The sequence below is a fragment of the Leopardus geoffroyi genome, chromosome C1 (genome assembly GCF_018350155.1).
Source record: "Leopardus geoffroyi isolate Oge1 chromosome C1, O.geoffroyi_Oge1_pat1.0, whole genome shotgun sequence".
NCBI lineage: Eukaryota > Metazoa > Chordata > Mammalia > Carnivora > Felidae > Leopardus > Leopardus geoffroyi.
The window spans coordinates 35946878-35966142 of NC_059328.1; the positions used below are offsets into that span (position 1 = coordinate 35946878).

A 19265-nucleotide genomic window follows, 5' to 3' on the forward strand; every position below is an offset into this window, starting at 1 on the left:
GTTCATGCTCTGTCTCTGTCCCAAAAATAAATAAACATTAAAAAAAATGTAAAAATGGGTTAGAGTTCAACTAAAAATGCCATATAAAAATATAAAAATAAAGATAAAAGCAAAAATTAATGAAATAGGAAACAAAGAAACAACTGAGAGATTCAACAAACCAAAAGCTGACTTGGGAATACAAAAAACTAATAAACATATCTGTAGTGACTCTGGATCAAGAAAAAATCTTTTAGGGGCGCCTGGGGGGCTCAGTCAGTTGAGCGTCTGACTTCGGCTCAGGTCATGATCTTGCAGTTTGTAAGTTTGAGCCCTGCATTGGGCCATATGCTGACAGCTCAGAGACTAGAACCTGCTTTGGATTCTGTGTCTCCCTCTTTCTTTGCCCCTCCCCCACTCTGTCTGTCTGTCTCTCTCTCACTCAAAAATAAACATTTTAAAAATTAAAAAAAAAAGAAAGAAAAAATCTTTTATTGTCTAGCTCCTGCCTATCTCTCTAGATTCATCAGAGTTTTGCCATTCCTTTACATGCATCCACCAGACTTAAACTAAATCAAATTTCTCACCATTCCTAGAATATTCCTCTGTGCCTCCACATATGCTTTTTCTACTGCTTGAAATGCCCTTTCCCTTACTTGTCCACCAGACAAGCTCTATTTTCTCCTTCAAGAAAACTAAAGGGTGACTTCCTCTATGAAGCCTTCTCTGATCCCTTTACACAATGTTTATACTGGTGCCCAGTATTATATTCCTTAGTACCCTATGCATACTTTCACACACTTAGCAAATATGTATTGAGTAATTTCAGGCTCTTGCTAAAGTTCTATTTTAGCAAATACTGTGTTTTAAATATATTTCCTATCTTCCATCCTAAGCAAAGAGCTCTTTTAGGGCAGGATTTTATTCCTCTATCCCTAACACCTAGCTCAATGTCCTACAACACCTAATGAGTATTAACTAAATATCTGCTGAGTAAATAAATGAATAAGATGGCAAATAATTGCAATGTTTATCACATGCTGCAACAGAAGTAGCAACAGAGTGCAATGAGATTACACAAAAGGACAGTAACCAACTCTCTCACTCTCACTGACACAAAATAATACACTCTAGAATCAACTTTTTGTAGTATCTTTCACGTGCCTTCACATATATCATATCATTTACAGAAATACTTCTACGAGCTGAGTGAATGCAAGTTGTACAATACAACTTGTGTGCTTCTAGTTTTTGTCCCCCTCCCCACCCCCCGCCGCATTATCAATTAAAGTGAAGGATCTTGGCAGGTATTTCTACACAGCAATATGAACACAGTAAAATTTGCTACCTGATAAATTATCACTTGTCACTGAGTGCTGAGCTTGGTCCACTGAGACATCTACAATATTCTTTACTACTTAGCCCAACTTCCCACAGCAGCTCTAGGGGTTATATTAAATGTACTGAAAAGGGCCAAAAGCTCCAATCATATATTGCTGTGTGTGAACCTTAAGGGCACATATGATACACAGTGCCTCCTATAAAATACATCATTTCCCCTCCACACCAGCCAAACACCAAACCTCCCCAGGAGAGCTCCCACTCTGAAACCCCCAGTATCTCAAAGAGGTTACAAAACCAGATAAATGCAACAAGGAACACAATAGGAAATTTAGCAAGAAGTAGTTTTGACAGACAATAAGGCTATGCAACAAAGACGATTACCAAGGTGCAAAGCCCTAAGTTGCACTGGACTGTTATCACCCTCTTTCTCCACACTTTTCAATGCTAAACTCCTTTAAAAAGGGTGGTGGAAGGTGGGGAAGGAAGTTTGTTTTCCTCTTTATACCCTCTTTTGTAAATGTCTGTAACACGGTGTCAGCTCTTTGGAATTTATGTTTGGTAGCTCTGGCAGCTTCCTTGAACTTTACGAACCTATCTCTGACTGCTACTTGTCTCTTCTCCTTCTTCACACCCTCCCCATGTAAAGATACTTAAGGTTCAAGCCTTGCTGCTCTAGTGTCTCTATCCACTCTTTTCCTTGACTGTTTCAAACACTGAAAACATTTTCTGATGGTTAAAAATGCACTCAATTCCTAAAAGAAAGAAAGAAAGAAAGAAAGAAAGAAAGAAAGAAAGAAAGAAAGAAAGAAAAAGAAAGAAAGAAAGAAAAACATTTTAAAAAGCGCTCAATTCCTATAAAACGCTGCTTGCATGCCAGAGTAATATTGTACAATGAAGGGTTTTCTCTACATTTGTTCTTCTTTAATCTCATTCTTCATACTGAAGGTTACCTTAATTCTCTGACTATATGGGGCAATTTACTTCTGAAATGGCTGATCTGACACAAGGGGACAAACATGGACAAACACACACACACACACACACACACACACACACACACACATCCACACACATCTTGCTCACTGATGTTTTGGAGTTTGGGGGTAGGTTCAAATTACTCCCAGAACTCATTACTTTGTTCCTCCAAACAGCTTTGGTATAAACAGACATTGCAGTCAGAGCAATAATTCTAAAAACTGGTACTAAACAGTACCAGAGATGGCTAACGGGCTTACTCCTAACCTTCACACTCAGGTAGAACATTCACTACCTCACATCATCCTGTCTACTTCTTAGTCATTTTATAAAAGCTTCCTTATACACCTTCAAGACTATAGAACTTAACTCTTCTCTGACACTGTGACTATGAAAACATGCAGTCATTACATATTGTAAGAACAGGATCCCACGTAGTGTTGATGAAAACACTTTTTATGGTGAGGTCTCAGAGAGGCAGATGGAAAAGCACAAACACTGGGTGGCTCAGTCAGCTGAGTGTCCAACTCTTGATTTCGCCTCAGGTCATGCATGATCCCAGTATGTGGAATTGAGCCCTGCATCGACTTAAGATTCTCTCCCTCTCACTCTCTCTCCCTCTGCCCTTCTCAACCACTCATGTTCTCTCCCGAAAAGAAGAGAAGAGAAGAGAAGAGAAGAGAAGAGAAGAGAAGAGAACAAACATAACTATGAAAATATAGACAATTTGAGAAAAATCCTTGAGTTTCTATAGATTCAGGTTGTGACAATGATCACATTTGAAAGAGAAAGGATTCAGTGTCTTGCAGATCTCACAAGATGTAGTTTGAGAGACTAAAAAATTGTAGGCAGTTGGCACACTAAGACCGCTGCAGCAACACCAGCATTTTGAGACCCAGTATCTTACTTCTCAAAGCAGAAAAAACCACCAGAGAACACAAAAACTTTACCTTCCCAAGCACAAAAATAAAACATCTTAGAACAAAGTAACATTCACATACTAAAGTGTTCCCCTTACTTTCTTTATACCACAACTGTTAATACTGTTACAGATTTAGAGTTTGCATGACAACTCCATGTGCACTAAATAATAAATGTATAACCATGAATGTGAATAAATCAATTTTTCAGTACCCAAGCAGATGGCAGATATCTGGCTCTTTTAGTTTATAAGTTTATTATCTCTTACAGCTTGGCATTTCCACATGATGCTGTCAATTTGGGAAAATATAAAGGGGGAGAAAGTAGGAACTTTGCCTCTTTTTTTTTTTTTTTTTTTTTTTTTTGAGAGAGAGAGCGCAAGTGAGCGAGGAGCAGAGACAGAGAGAAAGAGAGAGAAGCAGGGCTCACCCAAAGCGGGGCTCATGCTCACCAGAAGCAGAGCTTGTGCTCACCCAAAGCAGGGCTCATGCTCACCCAAAGTGGGACTCAAGCTCATGAACCGTGAGATCATAACGTGAGCTGAAGTCAGATGCTTAACAACCGAGCCACCCAGGCGCCCAAGCTTCTAACTTATATAACTAGTTGTATACTTGCCACTCAAAATGAATCAGGTTGAACTCTATAAGAAAGCATACACACACACACACACACACACACATACACACACACACACACAGTATTCTAAAAATATAGCATAAATATATAAAAATTAATAAAATAATCTTTAAATTTTTTCTTGTACACTGGATCAAAATTAGCTATGATATTCCATTCATCAATTACACAGATAGGAATTCAAATCCTAGCTGTACCATTTACCTATTGGCAAGACATTAAACATTTTTGGACCTCAGTTTCCTCATTTATTTATGTATTTATTATTTTTTTTCCAAGTTCCAAAAGTTTCTATTACATACAGAGGGGAGGAGTTCAATCCTTCTTGGCTGTGACTTTCCCCATGGCTACCAGCATGTTGCTCAGCTCCTCTCTCTTCCTCTTGGCATGGATGTGTGTCTCCACCTTTTCCTTGATGAACTTGATGGCACCATTGTCCTTGGAGACCTTGAGCAACTCCATGCAGGCTGCTCATATGAGGCAAAGCCATATACCTCTCGGATCGTGTACCACACAAACCTGGTGTGCTTGGTGAGGCACCTGTGGCAGCAGCTATACCTCAGTTTGCTCACGTTCTTAGTCACCTCATGGCCCTTGTTTAGGCCCCCGGCCATAGGGTAGCACAGAGCTACGGCTGCTGCTTCTTAATGGCTCCAGGGCAGGGGCAGTTTCCTCATTTATATAATGGAAGTATAACTGCTTATAGAATTATTGTGGCAAATATAAATATTTGTATAAATAAAAAGATCATGTATACAAGTTCTTAACATAGTACTTAGCACAAAATTCAAAATCTTAACTGCATTTGTAATAGAAATAATAACTAGCCCTTATATAGGGTATATTATATGCTAGACAGTATTCTAAATACTTTACATATACTAGCTCATTACATCTGCTCAACAACCCCATAAGGTAGGTACTATCATTACCTCCATTTTGCAGATGCAGAAACTGAGGCACAGAAGTCAAGTAACTTGCCCAAGGTCAGAAAGCTTATAAGTGGTAGAGCCAAGATTCAAATAGAGTCAGTATAGGGGTGCCTGCCTGGCTCAGGTGATGCAGCATGTTGACTCTTGATCTCAGGGTTGTGAGTTCGAGCCTCATATTGGGTTTAGAAAAAAAAATTTTTTAAGGCTCAAACAGAGGCAGTCTAGCTCCAGAGTCTATCTCTCTCTCATGTTGCTTCTCAATGCATTCTTTTCTTTCTTTCTTTTTATACTGAAGTATAATTGACATACAGTGTTATATTAGTTTCAGGTGTACAATTTGATTAGCAAATTCTACATATTCTTATAACGTATATATGGGTTTTTTTTCATGCAACAAATATTTAGTGAGTACCCACTACTTGGCAGAGTCTGTGCCAAGTACTAAAGACACAGAGATGAAAAACATAGGGAGGTCTGATCTAACAGAGAAACGCAAACACATAAAAAAAAAGTCATAAAATGTAGCATTGCTCTGATAAAAGTCTATATAGGGTATACAGGAGGTACAAAGGAGAGAAGAGGCAATCACGCTATGAAAAATATGATAATAATAAGAAAAGAAGGCATTTGATATCACATGACCATCAAAAATGAAATCATATCTGGGGCTCAGTTATGGGCCCAGTTAGTTAAGCGGCAGACTCTTGATTTAGGCTTGGTCCTGCGGTCATGTGATTGAGCCCTGGGTCGGGTCCTCACTCAGCATGGAGCCTGCTTGGGATTCTCTCTCCTCTCTCTCCCCTCCCGCTCCTCTTCCCCACTTGTGCTCTCTCTCTCTCTAATAAAAATAAAAATAATAAAATTTTTAAAAATGAAATCACATCTAAAAATAGTGGGCTAACCTAAGATCAAATTTGAACTGTTGTGCAAAAATAAAATAGAGAAAATAACATCTAAAATAACAAAAGCTACTATTTGCTCGATCGACAAAACATTGTACAAGATGCTCTACACATTTCATTTGATCCTTCCAACATTACAAGGTAGGCATTGTTATACAGGGTACAGTGAAAAGAACACAAACTTTGTATTCATCCTAGGTTCAAATTTCTTCATCAAGTCTCTCTCGCTCACTAACACACAGGTACACAGATACACACACCGGTACTCTTACCCTCTTACTACTTGTATTCAGGCTCCTTTGCCAGCTCTTCCTTCCTCTACTCAACCCTTAAATGTTTGAGTTCCTCAATACTTGGTCCCAGGCTCTCTTCTGTCTGTTTATACTCCCTGTATAACATCATTCATACCCATGGCTTCAGTTACTCTATGGTTTTTTTTTTATTTTTTTTAACGTTTATTTATTTTTGAGACAGAGAGAGACAGAGCATGAACGGGGGAGGGTCAGAGAGAGGGAGACACAGAATCTGAAACAGGCTCCAGGCTCTGAGCTGTCAGCACAGAGCCCGACGCGGGGCTCGAACTCACAGACCGTGAGATCATGACCTGAGCCGAAGTCGGCCGCTTAACCGACTGAGCTACCCCGCCGCCCCCAGTTACTCTATGTTAATAGCTCTTATATCTACATTTCCAAGCAGATCTGTCTTCTGAACTCTAAATGTTAACTGCTTGTAGAGGTTTCACATTCTAATCCAAATCTGAAATCATCAAATACATTCCTCCTTCAGAGTTCAAACATCCAGCTACTTGTACTTGAAATCATCTTTGATTCCTCCTTCCTCTCACCATCACATCCAACCATTCACCAAATGCTACAGTTAATACCTTCAAAGTATCTCTCAATTTTTTTATAAGCATACTTAAGTTGGTAAATTAAACCACATGTCTAGAGGTACCTGGGTGGGTGGCTCAGTTGGTTAAGCGTCTGACTTCAGCTCAGGTCATGATCTCGCGGTTGGTGAGTTGGAACTCTGCATCAGGCTCTCTGCTGTCACCTGCTTCAGATCCTCTGTCTCTCTCTCTGCCCCTCCCAGCTCATGCTCTCTCTCTCAAAACTGAATAAATGTTTTTTTAAAAGATTTTTAAAAAGCATGTCTAGTATTTCAAATCATTTCACTCCACACCATTCCAGTTACCACCATGCACACTTCTGCCACAGTCACATATCACATCTTTCACTTGGACCATTGCCAAACTGAATCAATTCTTACCCTCTCCAACCCACTTACTTAAAATTAAAAGCAAATCTCTTAAGATAAAATTGAAAATTCTTATCCTTGAGGACCTCTACAGATGATGAGGTCCTCAACAATAAACCCCTGCTTACCTCTGCAACATATTTCATCTCTTACCAATCTCCCCGACCCTCTGCTGAAGCCATTCTAGACTTCTTTCAGATCCTTAACTGCATCTCAGACTTCTCTCATCTAGGCCTACAAATAGATTGTTCCTTCCTCTTGGAATGTTCATTTCTCCAACCTATTCCTTCACTTGGCTAGTTCTTATTTACCCTTCAAGTCTCAACTTAAACTTCACTTTCTCAAGAAGAGCATTCTCCCGCTCCAAATTAGACAATGACTTTTTTGTACTCCCATTACAATCCATGTGTGGCCACAGACTCCAGACTGGCTCCCATGATCCCTACCCCTAGTGTTCATGCCATTGTGTGATCCTTTCCCCTTGAGCCTGGGCAGGGTCTGTGACTTACTTTTAACCAATACAATATGGCAAAGGTGACTCAAAATTTAAAACATCAAAAATGAATTAACTGCGGGGCACCTGGGTAGCTCAGTCGGTTGAGTATCCGACTTCAGCTCAGTTCATGATCTTGCAGTTCGTGAGTTCAAGCTCCACATCGGGCTCACTGCTGTCAGCCTGTCAGCACAGAGCCGGCTTCAGATCCTCTGTCCCCCTCTCTCTGCACCCCCCTGCTTGCACTCTCCAAAAAAAATAAATTTAAAAAATAAATAAGAAGAAAAAAATGAATTAACTGTGACCTAAATGTCACATAAGATTGTAACCTATCTTACTAGAAGACTCGCTTACTAGCTTCAAAGGCTCAAGCTGCCAATATGAAACATATCAAGCTGAAGCCCTCAATTCAACAGCCTGCAAGGAATTGAATGCTGCCACCAACCACATGAGCTTAGTAGCAAATCTTTCCCCAGTTGAGCCCCAGATAAGATGTCAGCCCCAGATGACACCATTTTGTAAAAGTTTTTTTGAATTTATTTAAGTAATCTCTACACCCAACATGGGGCTTGAACTCACAAGCCTGAGATCAAGAGTCACACCCTCTTCTGACTGAGCCAGTCAGGATCTCCACCTAACCTGACACCTTAATTACAGCTTTGTGAGACCACGGAGCAGGGGACCCAGCCAAGTCCTGCCTGGACTCTTGAACCACAGAAAAAGATATCATAAATACGTATTCTTTTCAAATATTGCATTCATGGTAATACTGCTATGCAGCAATAGGAAACTAATATGCCATGTTTCTCTTTGTGTTGTAATCACCCTTGTAATTACTTAATATAAATATTTACCATTAGATTATAAATTCCACAATGGCAAGAATAACAAGTCTTAATCATTACTGTATCTCAGCACTTAGCACAATGCCTAACATATAGAAGAACCACAATATAGTGAATGGATGGATGGATGGATGGATGGATGCCTATTCTATGCCAGGCACAGTGCTATACCCTGGCGAAACAAAAGGAAATAACACATAGTCCCTATCCTCATGGAGCTTAAAGCTAAGTGGGATGACAGACACTTTAAATAGATCATTTCAACAGAATATGATAAAAGTAACAAGTTTCTGTGAAGACAATGGGCATGTAACTCAGACTGTGCAAGGGTCTAGGTATGGGAGAGGAGAAAACTTATATAGTCAAGATTTATGTTAAGCAGGTGATGTGATCTTGTACATAGAAAATTCTAGGGGTACCTGGATGGCTCAGTCAGTTAAGCATCTGACTCTCAGTTTTGGCTCAGGTCATGATCTCATGTTTCGTGGGTTTGAGCGCTGCATCGGGCTCTGTGCTGACAACGCAGAGCCTACTTGGGATTCTCTTCCTCTCTCTGCTTCTCCCCCACTTACTCTCTCATTCTCTCTCTCTCTCTCTCTCTCTCTCAAATAAATAAACTTTAAAAAAGAAAATTCCAAAATTCTAAAAAATAAAAGAGTTCAGCAAAGTTATAGGATACAAGACAAATACAAACATCAATTGTATTTTTTTACACTAGCAATAAATAATCTGAAAAATGAAATTAAGAAAACCATTTCCCCTATAATAATACTGCTAGAAACTAATTCCTTTCCCTAGAACCCTGGGTGACTGAGGCATTCTTCTTGTAGCACATAAAGTTCTCTTCTGAGGTGAAAAGAGTACAGCTCCGCCCACGTTTTACCCTGTGGTATCTTCTACTGTCACTTTGGAAGACACCAACTAGCTTTGACCTGATACTGGTGTTCTTTTCCTAACTTGATCTTATGTCAGCATTCCAACACTTCCACTGCTAAAATTAAAGGGTCCTCATTACATGAATATAAGAATCCTCCCAAACCAAAGATTACTCTTCTGGTTTTTTTTTTTTTTTAATTCATCTCTTTTCATTGTAGTCATTTTTGCTTTAATAAAAAATTTTTTTGTTATTTTTAATGTTTATTTATTTACTGATTTATTTTTGAGACAGAGAGAGCATGTGCGCACGTGAGGGAGGGGCGGGGGGGGTGGGGAGACAGAGATCTGAAGCAGCTTGGTGCTGACAGCAGATAGCCTGATGCGGGGCTCAAACTCATGAACAATGAGATCCTGACCTGAGCCGAAGTCACACAGTTAACCGACTGAGCCACCCAGGCAACCCAATAAAAAATATTTTAAAGATAGAAAAGAAAAGAGGGGTGCCTGGGTGGCTCAGTTGGTTAATCTTGACTCTTGACTTCATCTCAGATCATGATCTCATGGTTTGTGAGCTCAAGCCCCATGTCAGGCTCTGCACTGACAGTGCACATGCGTGCGCATGCTCTCTCTCTCAAAATAAATAAACTGAAAGAAAGAAAGAAGGAAAGAAAAGAAAAGAAAAGAAGGAAAAGAAAACAATTCCATTTACAATAGCATCAAAACTTAAGAGCTAAAACTACAGAACTCTTAGAATAAAACATTGGGGGAAATCTTTATGACTTTGGATTTGATACCAAAAGCACAAGCAACAAAAGAAAAAAATTGATAAACTGAACAGCATCAAAAGACACTATATGAATATGGGAGTACCCAAACTGGAAGTCAGTAAATGAACTGATCTACAAGTGTGGTTATGGCAAAATCAACAAGAAGCGAATTACCTTGACAGATAACACATTGACTGCTCACTCTCTTGGTAAATATGGCATTATCTGCATGGAGGATCTGATTCACAAGATCTATACTGTTAGAATATATTTCAAATAAGCAAATAACTTCTTATGGCTCTTCAAATTATCTTCTCCATGAGGGGGAATAAAGAAAAAGACCACCCGTTTGGCAAAAGGTGGAGATGCCCACAACAGGGAAGACCAGATCAACAGGCTCATTAGAAGGATGAACTGAGCAGGGTGCCTGGGTAGTTCAATCAGTTGAGCATCCGACTTCAGCTCAGGTCATGATCTCACAGTTCATGGGTTCAAGCCCAGCATTGGGCTCTGTGCTGACAACTCAGAGCCTGGATGGAGACTGCTTCAGATTCTGTGTCTCCCTCTCTCTCTGCTCCTCCCCATTTGTGCTCTGTCTCTCTGTCTCTCAAAAATAAACATTAAAAAATAATAATAATAAGGCATCCAAATCGGCAAAGAGGAAAAACTTTCACTCTTCGCAGATGACATGATACTCTACATGGAACCCAAAAGATTCCACCAAAAAACTGCTGGAACTGATCCATGAATTCACCAAAGTCACAGGACATAAAATCAATGCACAGAAATCCATTGTATTCTTATACATCGATAATGAAGTGACAGAAAGAGAAATCAAGGAATCCACCCCATTTACATTTGCACCGAAAACCATAAAATGCCTAGGAATAAACCTAACCAAAGAGGTGAAAACTCTATATACTGAAAACTACTGAAAGCTTATAAAAGAAATTGAAGAAGATACACACACACACACACACACACACACACACATACACAAATGGAAAAACATTCCATGCTCCTGGACTGGAAGAATAAATGTTGTTAAAAATGTCCATACTACCCAAAGCAATCTACATATTCAATGCAATCCCTACCAAAATAACACCAGCATTCTTCACAGAACTACAACAAACAATCCTAAAATTTGTAGGGAACGAGAAAAGACCCAAAATAGCCAAAGCAATCTTGAAAAAGAAAACCAAAGCAGGAGGCATCACAATCCCAGACTTCAAGCTATACTACAAAGTTGTAACCATCAAGACAGTATGGTGCTGGCACAAAAACAGACACTGAGATCAATGGAACAGAATAGAGAACCCAGGAATGGACCCACAAACATATGGCCAACTAATCTTTGACAAAGCAGGAAAGAATATCCAATGGAATAAAGACAGTCTCTTCAGCAAGTGGTGCTGGGAAAACTGGACAGCGACATGGCAGAAAAAATGAACCTGGACCACTTTCTTACACCATACACAAATAAATTCAAAATGGATGAAAGACCTAAAATTAAGACAGGAAGCCATCAAAATCCTCAAGGAAAAAGCAGGCAAAAGCCTCTTTGATCTTGGCCACAGCAACTTCTTACTCAACTTGTCTCTGGAGGCAAGGGAAACAAAAGCAAAAATGAACTACTGGGACCTCATCAAAATAATAAGCTTCTGCACAGCGAAGGAAACAATCAGCAAAACTAAAAGGCAACCAACAGAATGGAAGAAGATATTTGCAAACTACATATCAGATAAAGGGTTAGCATCCAAAATCTATTAAGAACTTATCAAACTCAACACTCAAAGAACAAATAATCCAGTGAAGAAATGGGCAAAAGACATGAATAGACACTTCTCCAAAGAAGACATCCAGATGGCTAACCGACACATGAAAAAATGCTCAACATCACTCATCATCAGGGAAATACAAATCAAAACCACAATGAGATTCCACCTCACACCTATCAGAATGGCTAACATTTACAACTCAGGTAGTAACAGATGTTGGCGAGGATGTGGAGAAAGAGGATCTCTTTTGCACTGCTGGTGGGAACGAAAACTGGTGCAGCCACTCTGGAAAATGGTATGGAGGTTCCTCAAAAAATTAAAAATAGAACTACCCCAGGACCCAGCAATTGCACTAGTAGGTATTTATCCAAGGGATATAGGTTTGCTGTTTTGAAGCAGCACATGCACCCCCATGTTTATCGCAGCACTATCGACAACAGCCAAAGTATGGAAAGAGCCCAAATGTCCATTGATGGATGAATGGATAAAGAAGATGTGGTATATATACACAAGGAGTACTACTCGGCAATCAAAAAGAATGAAATCTTGCCATTTGCAACTATGTGGATGGAACTGGAGGGTATTATGCTAAGTGAAATTAGTCAGTCAGAGAAAGACAAATATCTATGACTTCATTCATATGAGGAATTTAAGATACAAAACAGATGAACATAAGGGAAGGGAAGCAAAAATAACAGGGAGGGGGACAAAACATAAGAGACTCTTAAATATAGAGAACAGAGGGTTGCTAGAGGGGTTGTGTGAGGGAGGATGAGCTAAATGGATAAAAAGCATTAAGAGACACTTGTTGGGATGAGCACTGGGTGTTATACATAGGGGATGAACCACTGGAATCTACTCCCAAAATCATTGTTGCACTATATGCTAACTAACCTGGAAGTAAATACATACACACATACATACATACATACATACATACATACATACATACATAAAATTAAAAACAATTTAAAAAATTTTTTAATTAAAAAAACAGATTAACTGAGGTATCTACCATGATTATTTTTGTAATCTGGACAGTTAACAAACGACTACTTTCAAATTGAAAAAATAAAGGATACTATATAAAGAACTACAACTTGACAAAAACAACTCAATTCAAAAATGTGCAAAGAACTTGAATAGCCATTTCTCAAAAGAAGATATACAAATGGCCAAGAAGCACATGAAAAAAATGCTCAATATCACTAGTCATTTGGGAAACGTAAATCAAAACTACAATGAGATACTTCACACCCACTAGGATGGTTATTATAATTTTTATAAAAAGAAAAGAGAGGGGCGCCTGGGTGGCGCAGTTGGTTAAGCGTCGGACTTCAGCCAGGTCAAGATCTCGCGGTCCGTGAGTTCGAGCCCCGCGTCAGGCTCTGGGCTGATGGCTCAGAGCCTGGAGCCTGTTTCCGATTCTGTGTCTCCCTCTCTCTCTGCCCCTCCCCCATTCATGCTCTGTCTCTCTCTGTCCCAAAAATAAATAAACATTGAAAAAAAAATTTTTTAAAGAAAAGAGAGAGAAAATAACAAGTTTTGGCAAGATTGTAGAGAAACTGGACCCCGTATGTTACTAGTGGGAATGCAAAATGATACGGCCAATGTGGAAAACAGTTTGGTACTATTTCAAAAAGTAAATCTTAGAGTTACTTTATATCCCAATAATTCCACTTCTAGGTATATACTCAAAAGAAATGAAAACAAGTACTCAAATACTTATACACGAATGTTTACAGCTGCACTACTCAAAATAGCCAAAAGATAAAAACAATCCAAATGTTTATCAACAGATGACTGTATAAACAAAATGTGGTACTATCCATACACTGAAATATTACTGAGACATAAAAAGGAATGAAGTGGGGCACCTGGGTGGCTCAGTCGGTTAAGTGTCCAACTTCAGCTCAGGTCATGATCTCAACTGCTCATGAGTTCAACCCCCATGTCGAGCTCTGTACTGACAGCTCAGAGCCTGGAGCCTGCTTCAGATTCTGTCTCCATCTCTCTGCCCCTCCCCTTCTTGCTGTCTCTCTGTCTCTGTCTCTGTCTCTAATATAAAATAAAATATAAAAATTTTTTTAAAAAAGGAATGAAGTACTGATATATACTATAACATGGATCAAAGTTGAAAACATTATGCTAAGTAAAAGAAATCAGTCATAAAGGCCACATATGATATGATTCTATTTATATGAAATGTCCAGAATGGACAAATCCATTGAGACAGAAAGTAAAATAGTGGTTGCCAAGGGCTGGGGGAAGGGAGAAATGAGTTGTCACTAATGATGAGTATAGGTTTTCTTTTTAGGATGATAAAATAATTTTTATTTATTTTTTAAATGTTTATTTATTTTTGAGAGAGACTGCGTGAGCGAGGGAGGGGCAGAGAAAGAGGGAGACACAGAATTTGAAGCAGGCTCCAGGCTCTGAGCTGTCAGCACAGAGCCATATGCAGGGCTCCAACCTACTAGCTGTGAGATCATAACCTGAGCTGAAGTTGGACACTTAACCAACTGAGCCACCCAGACACCCCGATAAAAAAATTTTTAATTAGGCAGTGATGATGGCTGCACAACCTTGTAAATATACTAAAAAACACTGAATTATAGATTTTTAAAAGGAGAATTTTATAAATTCATATAAAGTATGTGAATTATTTCTTAGTAAAGCTATTATTAAAAAGAAAAAAGCTACATTGATACTTTGTTCTGGAATGGGATTCCAGGTTTTACAGTTTTCACAATACATGCTAAAATACAGAGTTATATCATGGGGTAATAAAAGGTGAGTTATCTCAAAAGATTGGAACAATCACCTTCCTAGAAAGTCTCCTTCCAATCATATTCTCAAACAAAACAGGACTAGATTAAAAAGAAAGGAAGAACCTTCTACTGTATCCCAAAAGAAGCACTCTTAATTGGAAACATTAAGCAGGTTGTCAGTCACTGCTAACAATGGAACTGGACAGATTTTTCACTTACCAGAAGGTGAGAAGTGGGGTCCACTGTGCCATTTGGTTTTATATTTTTCTCTCTTACTCTATTAAATGTGCACACAAACACTAATGTCATCTCCACTTACACATGCTTCAGTCCTTCCCTAACATCCAAAATATTCTAAGTCATATGCCTAGAAATAATGAAATTGCCCTTAATCTCTATTTCATGATTTTTTTTAATGAAAAGGAAAGATTAACAATCAAAGGTGAATATTTGAAGCTCACAAATATTATAAATGCAAATCCAACTTACTTTGTTTCTAGAAGTATATTTTCCCCAAATTCAGTAAGAGAGGTTATAAAATGCTTTCAACTTTTCTATGCTTTTAGGCCACAGATTTATAACCTCAGCACTATTAACATTTAAGGCCATATAATTCTGTGTTGCAGAGCACTGTCCTGTGCATTATAGGATGTTTTGTGACATCCCTGGCCCCTACCCACTAGATACCAGTAGCATTCACTGCCTAATTGTGACAACCAAAAATAACTTCAGACACTGTCAAATATCACGTTCAGAGCAAAACTGCCCCCAGTTGAGAACAACTGCTCCAGTCCAAGTCCATCTGCCTTAATTATTTCCTAACAGTAGATTAGCTAAACTTATCATTAACCTTAAAAACAAACACATTTTTTGTGAAATACAGAAGCTGAATACACCTAAAAGAGAAGGCTTGTCTTTTGGGTTTGTATAAATCCATTTCTGGAACATATAAACATAACAAAGATCTATTTGTAAGAATGAGTGACCAGAAGGTCCTAAATTCTAAAACTGAATTATTTTAAAGAAATACAAGCAAGTCACATAAATCCACATTCCTCAGTGTAAAGTCATCCATCAACCAGTCTTCCTTTTGCTATCTAAAGCAACTGAAAGTCCTTAAATTATCTGCATAATTTCTATCTCTCATACCAGAAATCAAATATTTCCTTTTATTGCCAGTGATACACTTTTTATTTAACCTGACCTTTAAAACTCTGTAGTCATTTGTACTTTGTAATCAAAGATAAAAACTAACCATATCCTAGCTGCATTATAGTTATCAGACCAGGAGTTGGCAAACTTTTTCTGTAAAGGGTCAGAGAGTAAATACCTTGGGCTTGAAGGGCCACGTGGTCTTTGTTACAACTATTTAAATCTGTTATTGTAGCACAAAGGCAACCATAAAACATACATACTGACAAATGGGTGTGGATGTGTTGCAATAAAACTTTATTTACAAAAAAAAGTGGCAGGCTATAGTTTACCAAACCCTGTATCACACTATTACATGCAGAATAAATAAATAGACAAATTTCTCTCTTTCCCAATGATAATGTCCTCACCATAAAATTAACTAATTACTTTCTAAAATACCATGAAATAATGTTAACTAGCTTTCTCCTTTTCATAGTAGGCATTTATAGTAGGATAATGCTAGATCCTACTGCCTTAAATGAGGAATAAAAGCCAACTATGAAAATCAAGTTCAGGTTTGAGATCTATACAGAAAGCCTGAGCCAAGAAATCAAAATAAAGCCTTTAGGTTCAGATCTAGAACCTATATGACTCCAGCAGAGGCAAATGTGAGACCACTATATTAAGTATATCCACAACTTAGAACAAAAGAACTCGGGGCACCTGGGTGGCTCAGTCGGTTGGGCATCCAACTTCAGCTCATGTCATGATCTCTCAGTTCCTGAGTTCAAGCCCCACATCGGGCTCTGTGCTGACAGCTTGGAGTTTGGAGTTTGGAGCTTGAAGCCTGCTTCAGATTCTGTGTGTCTCTCTCTGCCCCTCCCCTACTTGTACTGTTTCTCTCTTTCTTAAAAATAAATAAACATTAAAACACACACACACATACACACACACGAGCTCCAAGGGAGGGGCACCTGGGTGGCTCAGTAGGTTAAGTATCTGACTCTGGATTTCAGCTCAGGTCATGATCTCATGGTTTGTGAGTTCGAGCCCCATGTCTGGCTCTGTGCTGACCGCAAGAAGCCTGCTTGGGATTCTCTCCTCCTCTCTGTCTGCCCCTCCCCTCCTCATGCTCTCTCTCTCTTTCTCTCTCAAAATAAATAAATAAACATTAAAAAAAAAAAAAGAAAAGAAATCCTTTTTTTAAAAAAAAGAACTCCAGGGGAAATCGTCTCCCACTGAAAACAGATTTTCAATAAAAAAATTATAAATCACAGGAGAAATGAAAATCCATGAAAAAGGACCAACAGACCAAATAGTGTAGGGTCTATACTCCAAGAGTTGCAACTAATCTAAAAGTTACTTAAACAAACAAAAGATTTAAGTCAAAATTTACTCATTTCTATGCAAGTATATTAGAAACCCTATAAGAAATAATAACTTTTTAGTAAAATATAATTTACCAAAATTGACCCAGAAGAAACAAAAATCTAAATAGACCAATTACCCCAGAAGAAAAGGAAAAGTATCAAAGTACCTGACCAAACATTGCACAGGAGAATTCTATATTAATGAATTCTTAAGGAGTAATTCCAAAACTATTCCAACTGTTCCAAAGCATAGGGGGGAAAAGACTTCAAAATAATTTTTTTGAGGTAAGAATAACATTGCTACCAAAACTAATAACAAAAGCATGAAAGAGAAAACCACAGACAAGTCTCACAAATATCAAGGCAAAAACCCCCAGCAAAAAGAAGTTAGCAGCACATGAAAGAATAATATACCAGGAATGCAAGGATGGCTCACTATTAGAACACCTACTAATACAACTCACTTTACTAAGAGATCAAAAGAAAAAAATAGTTTTATCACCATATGTATTAGAGTTCTCCAGAGGAACAGAACTAATAGGATATATACAGAGAGAAAGAGATTTATTATTAAGAATTGGCTCACATGATAATGGAAGCTGAGAAGTTCCAAGATCTGCAGTCAGCAAGCTGGAGACCCAGGAGAGACAATGGTGTAGTTCCAGTCCAAGTCTGAAGGCCTGAGATCCAGGAGGGCCAACGATATAAGTTCCAATCCAAAAGCTGGCAGTCTCAAGGCCCAAGAATATTTTGGTTCCAATCCAAAAGCAGAAAAAGACCAATGTCCCAACTCAAGCAGTCAGGCAGGAAGGGTTCCCCTCTTAATTATAAGAAGGTCAGCCTTTTTATTCTATTCAGATCTTCAAATGTTTTGATGAGGGTCACCCACATTAGGGAGGGCAATCTATTTTACTTACATCTACTGATTCAAATGTTAATCTCATCCAAAAACACTCTCACAGACACATTCAGAATAATGTTTAACCAAATATCTGGGTACTTGGTGGCCCTGTCAAGTTGACACATAAAAGTAACCATCATACCATAGATTCTGAGAAGACATGTGGTAAAATTCAACATCCATTCCTCATAAAAATAATTCTTAAGAAAATAGAAGATTTTTGTTAATATTTTAAAGATCTAATAGAATAAAATATATTTATTTCAGCCTCCAAATCATATTAATTAGGAAACACTACAAGCATTCCCATTAAAGTCAGGAACAAAACAAAGATGACAAATATCACTATTAATATTTTAGGAAGTATTAGTCATTGCAGTTGGTTGAGAAAAAGTGAGGTATAAAAATAAGAAATAAATAAACATATCATCATTTATAGCTGACATGATTATAAACCTGAAAAACCAAAACAAATCAACTGAAAATCTATCACAAACATTAATAATTCAGTATGTTAGGGGAGCCTAGGTGGCTCAGTTGGTTTCCACTCAGGTCATGATCTCATAGTTCATGAGTTCAAGCCCCGTGTTGGACTCTGTGCTGACAGCTCAGAGCCTGGAGCCTGCTTTGGATTCTGTGTCTCCCTCTCCTTCTGCCCCTCCCCCACTTGTGCTCTGTCTCTGTGTCTCAAAAATGAATAAGCATTAAAAAAAATTGTTTTTAATTCAGTATGTTGGCTGCATCAAAATTAATATGCAAAATTTAGTAGTCCTCATATGCAAACAACAAACAGAAGATATAATGGAAGGAGAGCTCCAATTTACAATTGCAATAGAAAAGAGAAAAAACTAAGAATAAACGTTGCAGAAAATGTGCAACCTAAAAAATTTCTGATGTCTACCAAGGGGCACAAAATACTTGAAGAGATACAAAATAAAGGTATGGAATGTACTTACATAAAAGATTCAATACCATAAAGACATTAATTCTCCCTAAATCTATAAATTCTCTCTAACCTCAATAAAAATGGCAATAGAATGCTTTAGGAAACTGACAAGCTGATTGATTCTAAAAGTCACCTAAAGGGGTGCCTGGCTGGCTCAGTCAGTAAAGCATGCAACTCTTGATCCCAGGGTTGTGATTTTAAGCCCCATACTGGATTTGGAGCCTAATTAAAATAAAAAAGTTTTAAAAATAGATAAATCTCACATAAAAAATAATGAAGAAACACCAAGACAATTCTGAAAAGGAAGAATAATGATAGAGAACTAGACTAACCAGATATTAAAATAAAGTTGCAATGATTAAGTTATTATAACAGTGTGTACTAGTATACGAACAGACAAATCAAGGCAACAGATTAAACAGACCTAAGAAAACA

At 38.2% G+C, this 19265-nt stretch overlaps 1 protein-coding gene and 1 pseudogene across 2 annotated transcripts in view; both read right to left on the bottom strand.

The window, feature by feature from the left end:
* The window catches only part of TESK2 (testis associated actin remodelling kinase 2), a 135688-nt gene that overhangs the window by 81780 nt on the left and 34643 nt on the right, over window positions 1–19265 (bottom strand). The gene's annotated exons all lie outside the window — the stretch shown is intronic.
* On the bottom strand, window positions 3981–6935 carry LOC123599754 (annotated as a pseudogene).